The sequence below is a fragment of the Bombina bombina genome, chromosome 1 (assembly GCF_027579735.1).
Source record: "Bombina bombina isolate aBomBom1 chromosome 1, aBomBom1.pri, whole genome shotgun sequence".
Lineage (NCBI taxonomy): Eukaryota > Metazoa > Chordata > Amphibia > Anura > Bombinatoridae > Bombina > Bombina bombina.
In genome coordinates, this window is record NC_069499.1 from 552,509,505 (window position 1) to 552,532,886 (window position 23,382).

Sequence of the window (23,382 nt, forward strand, 5' to 3'; positions counted from 1 at the left end):
TCGGTTCGGTCCGAATCGAAATTCGGCCAATTTTTTCGAATTCGGATCGATTCGAATTTCCGAATTGCGGCAGTGCCGAATCTACCGAATAAATCCGAATCGATTCGAATTTATTCGGATGGATTCGGATGGCCATGTATTACACTAGTATTGTACAGTATACTAGTGTAATACACAGCACATCCCACTTAACAGTGCCGAAATTCCGAAAATCCGAATCGATTCGAACCGAACCGAATTTCACACAAATCCGAAAGAATCCGAATGAATCCAAAACGAATTCATTTGATTTCTTCCGAATTCGAAACGATCCAAACCGAAATTCGAATCGCTCCGAATCGATCCGAACCGAACCGAATTTTTCGTGGCTGCACATGTCTAATAACTAATAGTTACATTGTACCTAGCTTAGGATTTATTTTTATTTTACAGGCAAGTTTGTATTTATTTTAACTAGGTACAATAGTTATTAAATAGTTATTAACTATTTAATAGCTACCTAGCTAAAATAAATACAAAAGTACCTGTAAAATAAATTCTAACCTAAGTTACAATTACACCTAACACTACACTATCATTAAATTAATTCCCTAAACTACCTACAATTAAATACAATTCAATTAAATAAACTAAAGTACAAAAAACAACAAACACTAAATTACAGAAAATAAAAAAAACATTTCAAGAAGTTTAAACTAATTACACCTAATCTAAGCCCCCTAATAAAATAAAAAAGCCCCCAAAATAATAAAAATCCCTACCCTACACTAAATTACAAATAGCCCTTAAAAGGGCCTTTTGCGGGGCATTGCCCCAAAGTAATCAGCTCTTTTACCTGTAAAAAAAGAAATGCAACCCTCTCTAAAAGAAATGCAACCCTCTAAAACCCACCCAATCCCCCCTTAAAAAAACCTAACACTAACCCCCTGAAGATCACCCTACCTTGAGCCGTCTTCACCTAGCCGGGCACAAGTGGACCTCCAGAGGGTCCAAAGTCTTCATCCTATCCGGGCAGAAGAGGACATCCAGACAGGCAGAAGTCTTCATCCAGACGGCATCTTCTATCTTCATCCTTCCGGAGCGGAGCAGGTCCATCTTCAAGACATCCGACGCGGAGCATCCTCTTCATCCGACGGCCGACGACTGAATGACTGGTCCTTTAAATTATATCATCCAAGATGGCGTCCCTTGAATTCCGATTGGCTGATAGAATTCTACCTCACCGGCCTATTATCATTAAATTAATTAAATTTAATCCTTCCATTGTAATAATAACAACTATTACTATTCAGCTGCCGATTTGGTTAATTCTGAGAGCGAGTGCTGAAAAAGCGCTTTGAGTTCCACTGGGAGAAAGGCGCTATATAAATACTAGTTATTATTATTATATAATGTAGTGTTAGGTGTATTTGTAACTTAGGTTAGGATTTATTTTACAGGTAATTTTGTAATTATTTTAACTAGGTAGCTATTAAATATTTATTAACTATTTAATAGCTATTGAAATAAATTCAAAGTTGCCTGTAAAATAAAAATAAATCCTAAAATAGCTACAATGTAATTATGAATTATATTGTAGCTATCTTAGGGTTTATTTTATAGGTAAGTATTTAGTTTTAAATAGGAATACTTTAGTTAATAATAGTAATATTATTTAGATTTATTTAAATAATAATTAAGTTAGGGGGGTGTTAGGGTTAGACTTAGGTTTAGGGGTTAATCACTTTATTATGGTGGCGGCAGATTAGGGGTTAATAGATTTAATAGGCTATGTGGGCTATGGCGGTTTAGGGGTTAATACTAGAATAGATTTATTGCGGTGTGGGCTATGGCGGTTTAGGGGTTAATAATTTAGTTATTACTTGCGGTGTGGGCTATGGCGGTTTAGGGGTTAATACATTTATTATTAGGAGTGAGAGGGGGGATTGCGGATATAGGGGTATACGTGTTGGGCTTATTTTTGGGAGGCGTGTTAGACAGTTGCGGGAGATTTGAAATTTTAGTTCGTTTTCTTAGGCGCAGGCAGTTTCTAAAGTGCCGTAAGTCACTAGCGACTCCAGAAATGTTTACTTACGCTTATTTCTGGATATCGCTAGTTTATCAGACTTACGGCACTTTAGGAACTGCCGGCGGGGTATATGTAATACCCCAATGTGCGAGGTGAAATTACGGGCGGCGCGGGTTCCCTCGCTTGCGCCAAAAACTACACTGTATATCGGATTGCGCCCCTTGTGTTTTAGGGGTAAGGTGTATCCCTAGGTATTTCAAGGAGGAAGGTTGGATGCGGAAAGGGCTCAGTTTGGTAATTTGAGAGTGAAGAGAATCATTACATTGCACCATTAAGAGTTCTGATTTTGATGTGTTGATTAAATAGTTATAGGCCGCTAAAAATGCGTCCAATTCAGCTATCAGAGGGGAAATGGAATTAACTGGGTCTGTTAGGCAAAAAAGGATGTCATCCGCATATAAAAGGATTTTGTGATTGGTGTTTTGTATTTGCATCCCATGTATGTCTGCGTTAGAGTGCACGGCAGTGGCAAGAGCCTCCACCACACATGCGAAGAGGAGAGGCGACAGGGGGCACCCCTGTCTGGTGCCGTTTGATATTTGAAAGGAATTTGAAGTTATCCCATTAACCCTTACTTTGGCGGAGGGGGAGGTGTATAAAGCCATTATTTTAGAAATGAAGGAGTCACCCAGACTATATTTGTGTAGGATTTCCCGAAGAAAGTGCCAGCAGACGCAGTCAAAAGCTTTTTCCGCGTCCACCGACACCATCGCAAGAGGGGTTTGTGTGGATTGGGCATAATGTGTAATTTGTATTGCTCTGACCGTGTTATCTTTGGCCTCTCTAGATGGGATGAACCCCACTTGATCATTGTTGATAATATGTGGAAGAATTTTGTTAAGCCTGTTGGCTAAGATCTTTGCATATATTTTTAGATCAATATTAAGTAGTGATATCGGTCAGAAATTTGGTGCTATATCTGGAGCTTTACCTGGCTTTGGGAGAACTACAATGTGAGCCTCAAAGTTGATCTTGAAAAGGGGTTGTCCTCGTTTATTAAATTAAACATCGATAGCATGTAAGGAGAGAGAATGTCTTTAAATACTTCATAATATTGGTCGGAGAAACAGTCGGGGCTTGGCTCTTTATTAGAGGGGAGGTTTTTAATTACTTCTGAAAGTTCTTCTTGCAAGATTGATTCACTTAGGGACCGCTGTTAGTCTGGGGAAACCGACGGGAGGGTAATATTAGAGAGGTATTTCTTTATTAAGTTCATTTTGTTGACAGGGGCCGAGCGCATATTTTGCTTAGTTGTATTTGATAAATTGTATAATTGAGAGGAATAGGATCTAAATTCTTCAGCTATTTTTTCTGATGTATTAAGTTCTTTACCCTGATTATTTTTTAATGTTAGGATGTAACCCTTATGTAATTTCCTCCTTAATTTTCTAGCTAATAGAGGGACGCTTTTGTTGTAACCTTCATCGTTTTTTTTGCCTCAGTTTGAGGGCATTTTTTTTTGCATGCTTTGCCTATTAAGTGATAAATTTATGTTTTGCAGTCTGCGACTTTTTGTGCTAATTGAGTGTTATCTGGTGGCAGCCTAAGTTGGTCCTCTAGTTTAGAGAGATTCACTAAGGCATCGTTGAGTAAGCTGTTTGTTTTATCAGGTATGCCTTAATATTAATTAGATCCCCCCGTATGACCGATTTATGGGCCTCCCAGAGTGTTCTGGAATCATTTACAGAAGATTTGTTGAAGGTGAAATATTCACCCAACGATTTCTCCAGACGTTGATAGTGTATGGGATCAGCTAGCAAGGCATCATCTATTTTCCATGTGTAGTGAGGAAAGGGTCTATGTGGCCACCTAAATGAACATTGTACCATAGAGTGGCCTGACCAAAAGTTAGGGATAATTTCTATGTGTTCTACCTTAGACAGACTATTAACGTTCGTCATAAAGTAGTCTAAACGGGAAAATTTGGGGTGAGGGTTAGAATAGAATGTATAGTCTGAGCCTTCCTGGTTATGTACCCTCCATATATCGTGTACTGTTAATTCTTTCATGCAGTATTTAACTGTGGATATTATTCTGTGGGGTACTGAGGATATTTTATTCGAGTTATCTAGAGAAGGATTGAATGTGAGGTTGAAATCCCGCCCATTATTAGGGAGCCTTTAGTGATTTCTAGTAGTAAGTTAGTTAACGATTTGAAAAAAGAATCCTGTTTCAAATTAGGAGCATATAAATTTGCTAAGGTTACCATAGAGTTGTATAGTTTACCAATCAGTATAATGTAACGGCCCTTACTATCCGTACTTTTTTTAACTAGTTGAAAAGGTATATTATTTTTTAGGAGTATTCCTACCCCATTTGTTTTATATGAGTTAGAGGCATAGTGAGATTGGCCGAACTTATAACTAAAGGTCTTAGGTTTACGCCCTCTTAAAAAGTGGGTCTTTTGAATAAAGATAATGTCTGCTTTTTTTTTCAGAAGTCTCCTAAGGCTACATTCCTTTTATAGGGGCTATTCAGGCCCTGGGTGTTGATGGAGAGAAAAGTTAGAGAGTCTGTCTTATATTCTGTCATGAGAGTAAAATATTCTCAGGGGTAGATAGATGATGATAAGAATGTGTGAAGTTAAGTCTGGGATGAATGGAGAGTGAAGTATGCCTAGAGCCACGTGTTGGGTGTTGGGAAATGTAGTATAATATACCATCATAGAGTATGAGGAAATATGAACGGACTAAAAATGTAAGCAAAGAAATGTGCCACATATAAACATCAATAAACAAAAATATTTGTGATGCAACAGTGTCAGGGTAAGACACTAACATAAGGGAGAATGTACAGAAGACACTAACACCATCCTATATCAACTAAATTTTAGGAACTAATATTTTAACGGTTAGTGAGAGGAATCATAAGTAGTATGTTGTAACTATGCATTAATAACATTGATTGAACATTTAAACATTAATTTAACATAAGAGAGAGGAACATATAACCATGCTGTTTGTTTCTAAGAATTAAGAAAATTCAGAAGTACAGAGAATACCTATAGGGTAGACCATAGTTCAAGTGACGCCTGCTCTGTCAATAGTATCTGCAGGTGTAGACGGTTTGCTCGTTTTCCTTTTTGGTAGCACTTTCATCCAACTTGAGTGGTAATCTCTTTGAGGATGCCTTTGAGCCGGAGAGTGATCATCATTGAGTGAAACATCGGCTGGATGTGGTTGTTTAAAGGACAATTGTAGAGCTTTTGACAGGTCTTGCTCAGATCTATATGTTAAGGTGCAGCCTTCGTGTATCACATGAAAACAGAAGGGGAATCCCCACCTGTATTTTATATTTTTCTCTTGGAGGGTTCATGTAATAAATCTGATGTCTTTCCGTTTTTGGACAGTAGTAGGGCTCAAATCAAGGTAAATTTGAATGTCATGATCCAAAAAATGTATAGATTGGGATGACCTTGCCGCTCTCCAAATCTTTTCTTTATCCACAAATCTGAGGAATCTCAGGATCACGTCTCTGGGGGGAGCATTCTGTGCTGGTGGTGGGCAAAGAGCTCTGTGAGCTCGATCTAGCTCCATATCTGCAGCCTGTGGGTCTTTTTGGATATGTTTAAATAAATCTTGGAGATAGTTATGGAGATCAGCTAGGGCCACTGTTTCTGGAACACCTCTGATCCTTAAATTATTCCGACGGCCTCTGTTATCGAGGTCTTCGATTTTATCTTGCAAACTTTCAATCTGGGTGTCGTGAATGTTAGCTTGGGTAGTTATGTTATCAAATAGAGCGTTTAAAGAGTCCTGGCCCTCTTCCACATATTCAAGCCTGTTTCCGATATCATTGATATATTTCTTCATGTTAGAAATTTCTGTAGTGATTATGGACTTTAGTGCCTCAAAATCTGCTTTTGTCGGCAGGTTAGCGATATCCGCTTTTATTTGGCAGGCATATTCTGATGATATGGATACTGGAGTATCCATATCTTGTGTAAAAGGTTCAGGACTACTGTGTGCCACAATCTCTTGGGTGTCGTTGCTCATGGTCTGAAAAAAGCTGCTGACTGTAGCTTGCTGGGATCTATTTATTTTATCTGATTTTTTATTCCTTTTGGAAGCCATTATTTACTAGGTTCGAGAATCCTACTACTATACAGGTATCAAGAAGAATTCTTTTGCTGAGTGGCATGAAGCCACTGATCGCTCTGGATATTTATGTTAGTATGTCTTTTAGTGTCCCTCTACTCCATGGGTCATAAAAATAGCTGAAGTGATAAGGTTTATGCAGCTTGAAAGGAAACGTGTAAAAGGGTAAAAAAGATAACAAAGTTCACTGCGTTATGAGTTTAGCAGGGTACAGAGCGTACTAATATCGGCAATGTAGAGACCGTTATATAGAATTAGCAGTTACCATAGGCATTTGCTGTATGTTGTTCCTCTGAAGCGTTATATTGCAGATGGAAAATTGCAAAGTTAAGGCCTGAGCGCCATGTGCGTATAACGTGTGTCCCAATCTCCCATAATAAGGATTTGTTACCTGCCGCCGTGAATGTTCTCTATATTTTCTGACCTGATTGCCAGCCGGATATGTTCTGCTCTGCAAAGGACTCCGGTGAGGTGTGGGCTGTATGTGCGTAGTTGCGGGCCGATACTAGGCCACGAGTGTTATCCGGTAGATCACAAGACTGGAACAATCACTGTCCTCAACAGCTTTGGTCACCTTTCAGGTAGTTGTTAGAGAGAATTTTGGACAAATTACATTACTGTAGGGTATTTGAAAATAGGTGCCAGTGTCTCTGAACATGGAGCTTCACCTACGTGCGACTATCCGCCATCATGGCCTAGCTCCGCCCCCCAGGTAAAAGAGCTTTTTAAGGGCTAGTGGTAGTTTATTGTAGGCTAGTTTTTATTTGGGGGGGGGGCTTTTTTATTTTTATAGGGCTATTAGATTAGGTGTAATTGTTTTTATTTTTCATAATTATTTTTTGTAATCTTACTGCTAGATTATGAGTTTTGCGTTAGCCTTAAAAAGCAGCGTTGAGAGGTCCCAACGCTGCTTTTTAACGCCCGCTGGTATTACGAGTCTGGCAGGTACAGGTGTACCGCTCACTTTTTTTCCGCGATTCGAGCATACCGCAAATCCCCTTACGTCAATTGCGTATCCTATCTTTTCAATGGGATTTTCCTAACGCCGGTATTACGAGTCTTGGAAAAGTGAGCGGTACACCCTCTCCTGTCAAGACTTCTACCGCATTTAAAAGTCAGTAGTTAAGAGTTTTATGGGCTAACGCCGTAACATAAAACTCTTAACTAAACTGCTAAAAAGTACACTAACACCCATAAACTACCTATTAACCCCTAAACCGACCCCCCCCCCCCACATCGCAAACACTTAACTTAAATTTGTAATCTCTAATCTGCCGACCGGACATCGCCGCCACTTTAATAAATATATTAACCCCTAAACCGCCGCACTCCCGCCTCGCAAACACTAGTTAAATATTATTAACCGCTAAACTGCCGTCCCTAACATCGCCGACACCTACCTACAATTTTTAACCCCTAATCTGCCGCCCCCAATTTAAATACATCTAAATAAAATTAATAGTATTAAATAAATTGTTCCTATTTAAAACTAAATTCTTACCTATAAAATAAACCCTAAGCTAGCTATCTCAGGGTTTATTTTTATTTTACAGGCAACTTTGTATTTATTTAAACTAGGTACAATAGTTATTAAACAGTTATTAACTATTTAATAATTTCCTAGTTAAAATAAATACAAATATACCTGTAAAATAAAACCTAACCTAAGTTACAATTACACCTAACACTACACTATAATTAAATGAATTCCCTAAATTAACTACAATTAATTACAATTAAATAAAATAAAATAAATTACAAAAAACAAACACTAAATTACAGAAAATAATAAAATAATTACAATTTTTTTAAACTAATTACACCTAATCTAATCCCCCTAATAAAATAAAAAAGCCCCCCAAAATAATAAAAATCCCTACCCTACACTAAATTACAAATAGCCCTTAAAAGAGCTTTATGCGGGGCATTGCCCCAAAGTATTCAGCTTTTTTACCTGTAAAAAAAAATACAATACCCACCAACATTACAACCCACCACCCACACACCCAACCCTACTCTAAAACCCACCCAATCCCCCCTTAATAAAACCTAACACTACCCCCTTGAAGATCACCCTACCTTGAGACATCTTCACCCAACCGGGCAGAAGTGGTCCTCCAGACGGTCCGAAGTCTTCATCCTATCCGGGCAGAAGAGGTCCTCCAGACAGCCAGAAGTCTTCATCCAGGTGGCATCTTCTATCTTCATCCATCCAGAGTGGAGCGGGTCCATCTTCAAGACATCCGACGCGGAGCATCCTCTTCGTTCGACGGCGACTGGAACAATGACGGGTCCTTTAAATGACGTCATCCAAGATGGCGTCCCTTCAATTCCGATTGGCTGAATTCTATCAGCCAATCGGAATTAAGGTAGAAAAAATCCTATTAAACAGTTATTAACTATTTAATAACTTCCTAGTTAAAATAAATACAAATATACCTGTAAAATAAAACCTAACCTAAGTTACAATTACACCTAACACTACACTATAATTAAATGAATTCCCTAAATGAACTACAATTAATTACAATTAAATTAAATAAACTAAATTACAAAAAAACAAACACTAAATTACAGAAAATAAATTACAGAAAATAATAAAATAATTACAATTATATGAAGTTCAATCCTATTGGCTGATTAGAAGAGCCAATAGGATTGAGCTTGCATACTATTGGCTGATTGGGGCAGCCAATAGAATGCAAGCTCAATCCTATTGGCTGATTGGATCAGCCAATAGGATTTTTTCTACCTTAATTCCGATTGGCTGATAGAATTCTATCAGCCAGTCGGAATTGAAGGGACGCCATCTTGGATGACGTCATTTAAAAGGACCCGTCATTGTTCCAGTCGCCGTCAAACGAAGAGGATGCTCCGCGTCGGATGTCTTGAAGATGGACACGCTCCGGATGGATGAAGATAGAAGATGCCGCCTGGATGAAGACTTCTTGCCATCTGGAGGACCACTTCTGCCCGGTTGGGTGAAGATGTCTCAAGGTAGGGTGATCTTCAAGGGGTTAGTGTTATGTTTTATTAAGGGGGGATTGGGTGGGTTTTAGAGTAGGGTTGGGTGTGTGGGTGGTGGGTTTTAATGTTGGGGGGGTATTGTACTTTTTTTTACAGGTAAAAGAACTGATTACTTTGGGGCAATGCCCCGCAAAAAACCCTTTTAAGGGCTATTTGTAATTTAGTGTAGGGTAGGGATTTTTTTTATTTTGGGGCTTTTTTTTATTTTATTAGGGGGATTAGATTAGGTGTAATTAGTTTCTGTAATTTAGTGTTTTTATTTTGTAATTTAGTTCATTTAATTTAATTGTAATTAATTGTAGTTAATTTAGGTAATTTATTTAATTATAGTGTAGTGTTAGGTGTAATTGTAACTTAGGTTAGGTTTTATTTTACAGGTATATTTGTATTTATTTTAACTAGGAAGTTATTAAATAGTTAATAACTATTTAATAACTATTGTACCTAGTTAAAATAAATACAAAGTTGCCTGTAAAATAAAAATAAACCCTAAGCTAGATACAATGTAACTATTAGTTATATTGTAGCTAGCTTAGGGTTTATTTTATAGGAAAGTATTTAGTTTTAAATAGGAATAATTTATTTAATGATAGGAATATTTATTTAGATGTATTTAAATTATATTTAAGTTAGGGGGGTGTTAGGGTTAGGGTTAAGACTTAGATTTAGGGGTTAATAACTTTATTATAGTGGCGGCGACATTGGGGGTGGCAGATTAGGGGTTAATAATTGTAGGTAGGTTGCAACGACATTGGGGGCGGAATAATAGGGGTTAATAACTATAATGTAGGTGTTGGCGATGTTGGGGGCGACAGATTAGGGGTTCAGAAGTATAATGTAGGTGGCGGCGGTGTCCGGAGCAGCAGATTAGGGGTTAATAATATTATGCCGGTGGTTACGTTGTCGGGAGCGGCAGATTAGGGGTTAATAAGTGTAAGATTAGGGGTGTTTAGACTTGGAGTTCATGTTAGGGTGTTAGGTGTAGATATAAAATGTGTTTCCCCATAGGAAACAATGGGGCTGCGTTAGGAGCTGAACGCTGCTTTTTTGCAGGTGTTAGGTTTTTTTTCAGCCGAATCTGCCCCATTGATTCCTATGGGGTAATCGTGCACGAGCACGTTTAGCCAGATCACCACTACCGTAAGCAGCGCTGGTATTGAGGTGAGATGTGGAGCTAAATTTTTCTCTCCGCTCACTTTTCTGCGGCTAACGTCGGGTTTGTAAAAACCTGTAATACCAGAGTTGTTTGTAGGTGAGCGGTGAGCATAAACTGCTCGTTAGCACCGCAAGCCTTACCGACAAAAACTCGTAATCTAGCCGTTAGTGTTTTTTATTTTTCGTGATTTTAGTGTTAATTATTTTTGGTAAACTTAGAATTTTGTAATTTTTCGTAGGATTTGTTTTTTTTTAGTTGTAATTTCGATTTTTTTATTTTTTTCGTAGTGTTAGGTTTTTTTAAATTTGTAATTTAGATATTTTAATTAGTAGTATTTTTTATTTTATTAGATTAGTTATGTAAGGTTAATTTATAGTTTAATGTTAGGTTTATTTTTGTTTCACAGGTAAGTTTTTATTTATTTAACCCCTTAATGACCACAGCACTTTTCCATTTTCTGTCCGTTTGGGACCAAGGCTATTTTTACATTTTTGCGGTGTTTGTGTTTAGCTGTAATTTCCCTCTTACTCATTTACTGTACCCACACATATTATATACCGTTTTTCTCGCCATTAAATTAACTTTCTAAAAATATCATTATTTTCATCATATCTTATAATTTACTATAAAAAATTTTATAAAATATGAGGAAAAAATGGAAAAAAACACACTTTTTTTAACTTTGACCCCCAAAATCTGTTACACATCTACAACCACCAAAAAGAAAACATGCTAAATAGTTTCTAAATTTTGTCCTGAGTTTATAAATACCTAATATTTACATGTTCTTTGCTTTTTTTGAAAGCTATAGGGCCATAAATACAAGTAGCATTTTGCTATTTCCAAACTACTTTTTTTCAAAATTAGCGCTAGTTACATTGGAACACTAATATCTTTCAGGAATCCCTGAATATCAATGGACATGTATATATTTTTTTTTAGAAGACATCCCAAAGTATTGATCTAGGCCAATTTTGGTATATTTCATGCCACCATTTCACCGCCAAATGCGATCAAATACAAAAAATCGTTCACTTTTTCACAAATTTTTTCACAAACTTTCGGTTTCTCACTGAAATTATTTACAAACAGCTTGTGCAATTATGGCACAAATGGTTGTAAATGCTTCTCTGGGATCCCCTTTGTTCAGAAATAGCAGACATATATGGCTTTGGCATTGCTTTTTGGTAATTAGTAGGCCGCTAAATGCCGCTGCGCACCACACGTGTATCATGCCCAGCAGTGCAGGGGTTAATTAGGGAGCTTGTAGGGAGCTTGTATGGTTAATGTTAGCTTTAGTGTAGTGTAGTAGACAACCCAAAGTATTGATCTAGGCCCATTTTGGTATATTTCATGCCACCATTTCACCGCCAAATGCGATCAAATAAAAAAAAAACGTTAAATTTTTCACAATTTTAGGTTTCTCACTGAAATCATTTACAAACAGCTTGTGCAATTATGGCACAAATGGTTGTAAATGCTTCTCTGGGATCCCCTTTGTTCAGAAATAGCAGATATATATGACTTTGGCGTTGCTTTCTGGTAATTAGAAGGCCGCAAAATGCTGCTGCGCATCACACGTGTATTATGGCTAGCAGTGAAGGGGTTAATTAGGAAGTTTGTAGGGAGCTTGCAGGGTTAATTTTAGCTTTAGTGTAGAGATCAGCCTCCCACCTGACACATCAGACCCCCTGATCCCTCCCAAACAGCTCCCTTCCCTCCCCCACCCCACAATTGTCCCCGCCATCTTAAGTACTGGCAGAAAGTCTGCCAGTACTAAAATAAAAGCTTTTTGGGGGTTTAGGTTTTTTTAAAAAATAAAAAAATAATTCTTCTGCTGTGTAGGACCCCCCTTAGCCTCCAACCTCCCTGATCCCCCCCAAAACAGCTCTGTAACCCTTCCCTATCTGCCTTATTGGGGGCCATCTTGGGTACTGGCAGCTGTCTGCCAGTACCCAGCTTGCACAAAAAAGGGCTTTTTTTTTTTCTTTCTTAGTGTTATTTTTCTTTCTTATGTATTTTTTTTCTGTAGTGTAGCTTCCCCAAACACCCCCCCCCACCACAAACCCCCACCATCTCATTGATCGTATTTTTTTTTTTATACATTTTTTGAACTGATTGCCTTTTTCTGTAGTGTAGCGGTTCCCACCCGCTCCCTCCCCGTGCACGCGCCCGCCCCCGCCCTCCCGTGCACGCGCGCGCGTCCGTGCGCGCCCCTGGGCATCCCCGCCCACGATCCCGCCCCCCTCCACATCTCCAGGGCCATCGATGGCCGCCACCCACCTCCCGGTACTGCTCCCACCCACCAACGAAGGAAGCCACCGATCTCCGGTGCAGAGAGGGCCACAGAGTGGCTCTCTCTGCATCGGATGGCTTCAAAAGGTTATTGCAGGATGCCTCCATATCGAGGCATCACTGCAATAACCGGAAAGCAGCTGGAAGCGAGCAGGATCGCTTCCAGCTGCTTTCCACACCGAGGACGTGCAGGGTACGTCCTCAGGCATTAACTGCCTTTTTTTTGAGGACGTACCCTGCACGTCCTCGGTCGTTAAGGGGTTAAATAGAGTTATATTGTAATTTTAATTTAAAGTTAGGGGGTGTTAGGTTTAGGGGTTAATAGTTTAATTTAGTGTTTTGCAATGTGGGGGCCCAGTGGTTTAGGGGTGAATAGGTTTATTTAGTGGCAGAGATGTGGGGGAGGCCGGAGGTTTAGGGGTTAATAGCTTTATTTAGTGGCGGCGTTGTCGGGGAGCAGTGGAATCAGGGTTGATAACTTTATTATAGTGGCGGCTATATCAGGGTGCGGGGGGAATAGGGGTTAATATATTTAAATAGTGTTGGCCATGTGGGTGGGAGGCAGATTAGGGGTTAATAACTTTATTGAATAGTCGCGATGTGGGTTGGCGGCAGATTAGGGGTTAATATGTTTAATTTAGTGTTTGCAATGCGGTTTAAGGGTTAATAGGTAGTTTATGGGTGTTAGTGTACTTTGTAACAGTTTAGTTATGAGTTTTGTGAAACATTTTTGTTACACAAAATCCATAACTACTGCTCTCAGATGGCGGTATGGATTGTGTTGGTATAGGCTGTAACGCAAGCATTTTAGCCTCACCGCACAACCTGTAATACTGGCACTATGAAAATCCCATGCAAAAACGAGTGCGGGATTGACGTTGCGTTACGGACTAAAATGCTTGCAGTATAGATATACCGACACGACTCCCAATTCTGCGTTCCTGCTTTTACGCTGAAATTGCCCTTTTTTTTTTAGTGTTAAAATCCGCAATGCAAAAATCGTAATCTAGGTGCAAGTTAGTAAATTAATAAGTGAAGTAAGTAGATAATGTACTATTTTGATAAGGAGGTAGGTAGGTTAGGTAAGGTTTAAGCATGAGTTAGTTGGAGGAGAATGATGAGATGAAGGAGGCAAGTAGAATGGTTAGTAATGATTATGGGTTAAGTTAAAGGGCCATAATACCCAAATGTTTAAACACTTGAAAGTGATGCAGCATAGCTGTAAAGAACTGACTAGAAAATATTACCTGAACATCTCTATGTAAAAAAGAAAGATATTTTACCTCAAAAGTTCCTCAGTAGCCACCTCCCATTGTAAAGGATTTCTAAGCAGCATTTTAGTGTGTCTGTCCTAGGACAGCTGAAGGGATGAGCATCGTGCACTCTCATATTATTTCACCAATCAGGTAAAGGAAGCTTACTATGAAATCTCATGAGAGTTAAGTCAAATCTCATGAGATCACAGTAAGAGTTCATGACCTCAGCACTGCTGATGCTGATTGGCTGCTGTTCATTTCTTCATTTTTTTTTAATTTTTACCTGCAGCTGGGAGCAGCTGAGTATAACTTTTTACACAGAACTTACTCTGCTGAGCTGAGGACATTGTGAGGTAAAATATCTTCCTTTTTTACATAGAGATGCTCAGGTGGTATTTTACTGTCAGCTTTTTACAGTTATACTGCATCAGTTTCAAGTGATTTAGCATATGAGTATTATGTCCCTTTAAAGTGGGTAAATTAATGATCAAGTTAGTTGGAAAATTAAGAATTGAAGGTAAGGGAGGTTAGAGAATGAAGATGAAACAGGTGATATAATTAGTAATATATTAATAAATTAAACTTACACACTCATACAGGCTAAACCACCTAGATGTCTTCCTGCCATATCGAGTATGATTCCTCCTGATGAAGTCGACTGAGTGCTGCCAGTTTGGGTTCTCTCTTCTGATCTGATTCAAAGCCAGCTGATAATGGGGATCTTCTGAAATATTAGGCCCATCAATATGCACAATTTTTCCACCAGATCATATGATGAAAATCTGGATGGATGATACTGGTCTTGGCAATGGTATAACCATTCCTAATTTATTTCCCTGAGTGAAAGATGGGAAACTTGTTTTTTGCCCTTTACTGGTTACACCACCTGTGGATGGATAATAGATTCTTTTTATTAGATTTCTTTGCAAGATCAGACCATGTTTAGTTAGTAGTTACTTGTTATTGGTTGGTTAAGGTTATTTGTAGGTTGGTTAGGGTATAATTGGTAGTTTAGTTAGTTTAGTTAGTGCTTGTTGGTTTGATTAAGGTTATTTGTTGGTTTCCAGGTTAGGGTTATGTTTTTTGGAATCCGCTTGAATCTCGCATCATATGATGCAAGTCGAATCCGCTGTAATTAACAAAGCATCAACAACGTCAAATGTTGAAATGTGTGATGTAATGTGCGCTCCCGTGATCTCAATCCAACGCAGATCGATGCTTGCATCATTCCAGATGTTCCAAATTCAAATTCGATTCTATTTGACCCTCTTCTCAATTTATCAAATATTCAACAGGTACGCTTGTCTTTAGAGCCGCAGCGTACCTATCATTCAAACCGCCACCCTTGAGGCTATGAATGCCATAGAAATCAATGGGAGTCTAAAAACCCAGAAAGATTATTGTTAGGCGTTATTTTAAGAGGGGGGTGTCAGTTAGCACTTGACAGTATTTTACACCTTTATCTGGAACTGAATGGGTTACCTGACGAGATATCTCGGGAACAGAAATCAGACACACAGCAAGAAAAGTCTAATCACTGTTCTGTTTATTAAAAAGCGCACTATAGTTTTATAGAAAATGGTTATGGGGTTAAACAATGACGTATCATAAATCACACCATTTTACACAGCGTAAGTTAGAACAAAGGGGCACAGTCAAATATAAGACAAATAATAATCCCAAGAAACTAACAGTTTTAGATAACAGTGTATCCGGGCACATTGCTAAGGACATTACAAGGCCATTCTTGAGATACAATTATTTCTAACATGAGCATATTATTTTCTCACAGCATAATAAGCTGTTATAATAAACTATAATAAACCATTCTTAACAAAATGGATGACTAAAGAGAAAATGGCATCAGTAAGGCTAAATATATTCTAACATTCCACCCTTTTATTCTACCAGAATAACATACCATGAAAATTGAATGACTATATAAAAAGCACAGAAAATTAGTAAATCTATTAACAATATAAACCCAATACTACGGTATAACATGAATCTATGTGATAATAATGTAGAGAAATGTTTTAACATTTCTTGCTATAATATATAGACAAAATTTAAAAACTGAATAGGCTAATAGGGCACAATTTGTCACTGCACATAGGTACAGTCTCTCCAATACTCTCCGTCTACCTCCCAGCATCCTCAAACTACTGGCCTATCTGCACAAAGACCCAACCAGCCCCCTATCTACCCCCAAACAATGCTGCATTATTATTTCTCAACCTGCATCGCTAGCATCCCCAAATAGCATTGACAGTTTCCTGCTCTGTACACTGGGGTAGGTAAGGTTATGGTTCGGTTTTTGGAAGGATGATGCAGTCTTAGGGGCCGATTTATCAAAGCTTCAACTGATAATACGATGGAATCCACTTGAATCTCGCGTCACATGATGCAAATTGAATCTGCCATAATTAACAAAGCATCAACATCGTCAAATGTTGAAATGTGTGACGTAATGTACGTTCCCACAATCTCAATTCAATGCAGATTGATGCTTGCGTCATTCCAGATGTTTTAAATTCATATTCGACTCTATTTGACCCTCTTCCCAATTTATCAAACATTGATTAATGCGTCTTTTCCACCGCAGCGTACCAATCATTCAAACCGCCACCCTTGAGGCTGTGAATGCCATAGAAATCAATGGGAGTCTAAAAACTCAGAAAGGTTATGTTAGATGCTGCAAGAGAATGAAGCTTATGACATATTTATGTAAATTAGAAAGTTGATTACAATTGTATACTCTTTCTAAATCACACAGATCTAAATAATATGTTAAATAATAATATTATAATCACATGTAATTTCAAGGGACAGATTAATTTCAAAAGTAGTTTTAATGACAGGTAATGTCTGTCTGGCCGCAGGACTAGTAGATATAGGGATAAAAATGAAATAAATACATTACATACTATAGCTAACTTCCTTTTTTTGATCAATCTAATTTCACCATGTTTAACGCATGTAATACAAGTCCCACTGCATTTTGCACCAAATTTAATGCAATACTTTGCACCAAATTGAACGCAGTACTCTAACTCCTTAACAACCCACAAACTAGTGACATTTTCTACCACTTTTGATTGGGAAATGCGTAATCACATAATTTATGACATCAGACAATCTGATTTAAGTATACATAATATACTATCAATAACGAATCAAATTGCTCGATACTTGTGTCATTGATCACTCATCAGAATTTGTAAGTGCCATTTGTTACATTGTGTATTATACTTTGAAAGTATGTATATGTGAAATTAGTATTAAAGTTAAACATTGATGATGACATTAGGACACACAGTGTAATATTTTTGACAATGATTTTAAAAATTGATTGATGTTTGATTCAATATAAACTTAAGATGATAGCGCAAAGGGATAGTCCACCTAAAATTAAACTGTCATGAATCAGATACAGCAGAAATTAAAATCACCTCTTTACTGTCATGATATTTTCAGTGTTTTTCTTCCTTCTCTTGAATTTCATTTTCATTCAGAAATGTCATCTTATATGCCAGCCCATTTTATAACACCTGTGTAGGGCTGGTGTTTAAAACTACACTGCAATATCCATTGATTGCAAATAAATACATAAAATACCCTGATTACATGTTATATTTGCATATTATTCTTGCTCATAATAATAATATATTTACACTATATACATAAAAAAACATGAGATAGTCATATCATGATTTCTTGAAATATAAATACACATTAATGTATGTGAAAATATCATTTATCAGATTTTTTGTATAAAAAATAAATTAAACAATGAGATATTATTGTTTTTTCAGGTATAAATGTAGCTATTTATTGGACATTAACAGGTTAAAAATAAAAGATTATCTTTAGAGAAATGTGCTTGTTCATGGACAGTAATGATATGGTATAAATAAAGTTGGAAAAATCCAAATATCCGCAACATTGATGACTCTTATTTATCAACAGTCCGATGCTCATCGTTGCATACTTGACGCGTATGTTTTTGACAGGCTTTTTATTAAATAAGGGCCAGAGGATGTCTGGCGAGCGTATTGACTCCATCGAATGCACCGATATTGACGCTTTGCTAAATCGGCCCCATAGGATTCATCACCCTGGCTCTGAGTGACGTTCCATTATATTAATTTATCATCATTTTACAAAGGGGAGCAGGAGAATAAGATCTTAGAAAATTGGCACTAAGACTTTAAGTCCCTCACCCTGGTGGTGAGTGAAGGATATCATGTGTGGGTATGGTAACACCAAGAGTGTAACTTGTTGAACTCAAAATGTGGAAGGCAGGCAGCATTTTTGAGGGGGTAGAGCAGCAGTAGCAGGAATACAAAATCTCAGTAAGGAGGGTAGATGTTGTTACTAGTGGAGCTTAAAATACCGATTTCACGAAAACGATATTAGCTCTCCACTAAATAATGTGTGCTGGTATTAAAAGTTAAGTGCAATGCGAAAGGAAGCTGGCGTTTGCTCACAAGAGGGCGCTTCTATAGGCTTCAATGGAAGCCTAGCTCAGTGAAGTGGGTAAGTAGCGTAGCGATGGCAGCAAATGTTAAATATATATGTATATAATTATATACATCTATATTTATGTGTTCATATGTGCATATACACATATTAACACATAAATATATATGTAAATAAGCATATACACATATTAAAACATAAATATATATGTAAATAAGCATATACACATATTAACACATAAATATATATGTAAGTAAGCATATACACATATTAACACATAAATATATATGTAAATAAGCATATACACATATTAACACATAAATATATATGTAAATAAGCATATACACATAGTAACACATAAATATATATGTAAATAAGCATATACACATAGTAACACATAAATATATATGTAAATAAGCATATACACATATTAACACATAAATATATATGTAAATAAGCATATACACATAGTAACACATAAATATATATGTAAATAAGCATATACACATATTAACACATAAATATATATGTAAATAAGCATATACACATAGTAACACATAAATATATATGTAAATAAGCATATACACATATTAACACATAAATATATATGTAAATAAGCATATACACATATTAACACATAAATATATATGTAAATAAGCATATACACATATTAACACATAAATATATATGTAAATAAGCATATACACATATTAACACATAAATATATATGTAAATAAGCATATACACATATTAACACATAAATATATATGTATATAAGCATATACACATATTAACACATAAATATATATGTAAATAAGCATATACACATAGTAACACATAAATATAAATGTAAATAAGCATATACACATATTAACACATAAATATATATGTAAATAAGCATATACACATAGTAACACATAAATATATATGTAAATAAGCATATACACATATTAACACATAAATATATGTAAATAAGCATATACACATATTAACACATAAATATATATGTAAATAAGCATATACACATAGTAACACATAAATACATATGTAAATAAGCATATACACATATTAACACATACATTTATATGTAAATAAGGATATACACATATTAACACATAAATATATATGTAAATAAGCATATACACATATTAACACATAAATATATATGTAAATAAGCATATACACATATTAACACATAAATATATGTAAATAAGCATATACACATATTAACACATAAATATATATTTAAATAAGCATATACACATATTAACACATAAATATATATGTAAATAAGCATATACACTTATTAACACATAAATATATATATGTAAATAAGCATATACACATATTAACACATAAATATATATATGTAAATAAGCATATACACATATTAACAAATAAATATATATGTAAATAAGCATATACACATATTAACACATAAATAAATATATATGTAAATAAGCATATACACATGTTAACACATAAATATATATGTAAATAAGCATATACACATATTAACACATAAATATATATATGTAAATAAGCATATACACATATTAACACATAAATATATATGTAAATAAGCATATACACATAGTAACACATAAATATATATGTAAATAAGCATATACACATAGTAACAGATAAATATATATGTAAATAAGCATATACACATAGTAACACATAAATATATATGTAAATAAGCATATACACATATTAACACATAAATATATATGTAAATAAGCATATACACATATTAACACATAAATATATATGTAAATAAGCATATACACATATTAACACATAAATATATATGTAAATAAGCATATACACATATTAACACATAAATATATATGTAAATAAGCATATACACATATTAACACATAAATATATATATATATATGTAAATAAGCATATACACATATTAAAACATAAATATATATGCAAATAAGCATATACACATATTAAAACATAAATATATATGTAAATAAGCATATACACATATTAACACATAAATATATATGTAAATAAGCATATACACATATTAACACATACATATATATATATATATATATATATATATATATATAAATAAGCATATACACATATTAACACATAAATATATATGTAAATAAGCATATACACATAGTAACACATAAATATATATGTAAATAAGCATATACACATAGTAACACATAAATATATATGTAAATAAGCATATACACATATTAACACATAAATATAAATGTAAATAAGCATATACACATATTAACACATAAATATATATGTAAATAAGCATATACACATAGTAACACATAAATATATATGTAAATAAGCATATACACATAGTAACAGATAAATATATATGTAAATAAGCATATACACATAGTAACACATAAATATATATGTAAATAAGCATATACACATATTAACACATAAATATATATGTAAATAAGCATATACACATATTAACACATAAATATATATGTAAATAAGCATATACACATATTAACACATAAATATATATGTAAATAAGCATATACACATATTAACACATAAATATATATGTAAATAAGCATATACACATATTAACACATAAATATATATATATATATGTAAATAAGCATATACACATAGTAACACATAAATATATATGTAAATAAGCATATACACATATTAAAACATAAATATATATGCAAATAAGCATATACACATATTAAAACATAAATATATATGTAAATAAGCATATACACATATTAACACATAAATATATATGTAAATAAGCATATACACATATTAACACATACATATATATATATATATATATATATATATATATATATATATATATATATATAAATAAGCATATACACATATTAACACATAAATATATATGTAAATAAGCATATACACATAGTAACACATAAATATATATGTAAATAAGCATATACACATAGTAACACATAAATATATATGTAAATAAGCATATACACATATTAACACATAAATATAAATGTAAATAAGCATATACACATATTAACACATAAATATATATGTAAATAAGCATATACACATATTAACACATACATATATATGTAAATAAGCATATACATATATTAACACATAAATATATATGTAAATAAGCATATACAAATATTAACACATAAATATATATGTAAATAAGCATATACACATATTAACACATAAATATACAGTATATGTAAATAAGCATATACACATAGTAACACATATATATGTAAATAAGCATATACACATATTAACACATAAATATAAATGTAAATAAGCATATACACATAGTAACACATAAATATATATGTAAATAAGCATATACACATAGTAACACATAAATATATATGTAAATAAGCATATACACATAGTAACACATAAATATATATGTAAATAAGCATATGCACATATTAACACATAAATATATATGTAAATAAGCATATACACATAGTAACACATAAATATATATGTAAATAAGCATATACACATAGTAACACATAAATTTATATGTAAATAAGCATATACACATAGTAACACATAAATACATATGTAAATAAGCATATACACATATTAACACATACATTTATATGTAAATAAGGATATACACATATTAACACATAAATATATATGTAAATAAGCATATACACATATTAACACAAAAATATATATGTAAAATAAGCATATACACATATTAACAAAAAGCATATACACATATTAGCACATAAATATATATGTAAATAAGCATATACACATATTAACACATCCTATACTATAAAAGGCCAAGTGTGTTTGTCCGAAGCTGTCATGCGCAGTAGAGACAGCACGAGGACAAACACACCTGGCCTAAGTCCCTACCTGTTCTGCCGACTGCGCCGAACAGAAGTGGGCGTGGCTGAGCGTGAAGGGGCGGAGCCTAACGCGAAGGCCCGTGAAGGGGGCGGAGCCTAGCGTGAAGGCCCGTGAAGGGCCGTGGGGAGAGCTCAAACAGCTCAAGAGAGGGTGGAGAGATGTGGAGAGATGTGGGGAGAGGGGGGGGGGAGATGTGGAGTGAGGGGGAAGATGTGGAGTGAGGGGGAAGATGTGGAGAGATGTGCGGAGATGTGGAGAGATGTGGGGAGAGGGGGGAGATGTGGAGAGATGGGGGAGGTGTGGAGAGAGGGGAGAGATGTGGGGAGATGTGGAGAGAGGGGGGAGATGTGGAGAGAGGGGGAGATGTGGAGAGAGGGGAGAGATGTGGGGAGATGTGGAGAGATGTGGGGAGATGTGGAGAGAGGGGGAGATGTGGAGAGAGGGGAGAGATGTGGGGAGATGTGGAGAGATGTGGGGAGAGGGGGGAGATGTGGAGTGAGGGGGGAGATGTGGAGTGAGGGGGGAGATGTGGATAGAGGGGAGAGATGTGGGGAGATGTGGAGAGAGGGGGAGATGTGGAGAGAGGGGAGAGATGTGGAGAGATGTGGGGAGATGTGGAGAGATGTGGGGAGAGGGGGGAGATGTGGAGTGAGGGGGGAGATGTGGAGTGAAGGGGGAGATGTGGAGAGAGGGGAGAGATGTGGGGAGATGTGGAGAGAGGGGGGAGATGTGGAGAGAGGGGGGAGATGTGGAGAGAGGGGGGAGATGTGGAGAGAGGGGGAGAGACAGGGGGAGAGAGAGACAGAGAGAGAGAGGAGAGAGAGGAGAGAGAATGAGAGAGAGAGGGGGAGAGAGAGAGAGAGGGGGGAGAGAGAGAGAGAGAGGGGGGGGAGAGGGAGAGAGAGAGAGGGGGGGAGAGGGAGAGAGAGACAGAGGGAGAGAGATAGAGAGAGAGGGGAGAGAGAAAGAGGGGAGATGTAGACAGAAAAAGAGAGAGGGGGGGAGATAGAGAGAGAGGGGAGTGAGAGAGACAGAGGGGAGAGAGAGAGAGAGACAGAGGGGGGGAGAGAGAGGAGGAGAGAGAGAGGAGAGAGAGAGAGGGGAGAGAGAGAGAGGGGGAGGGCA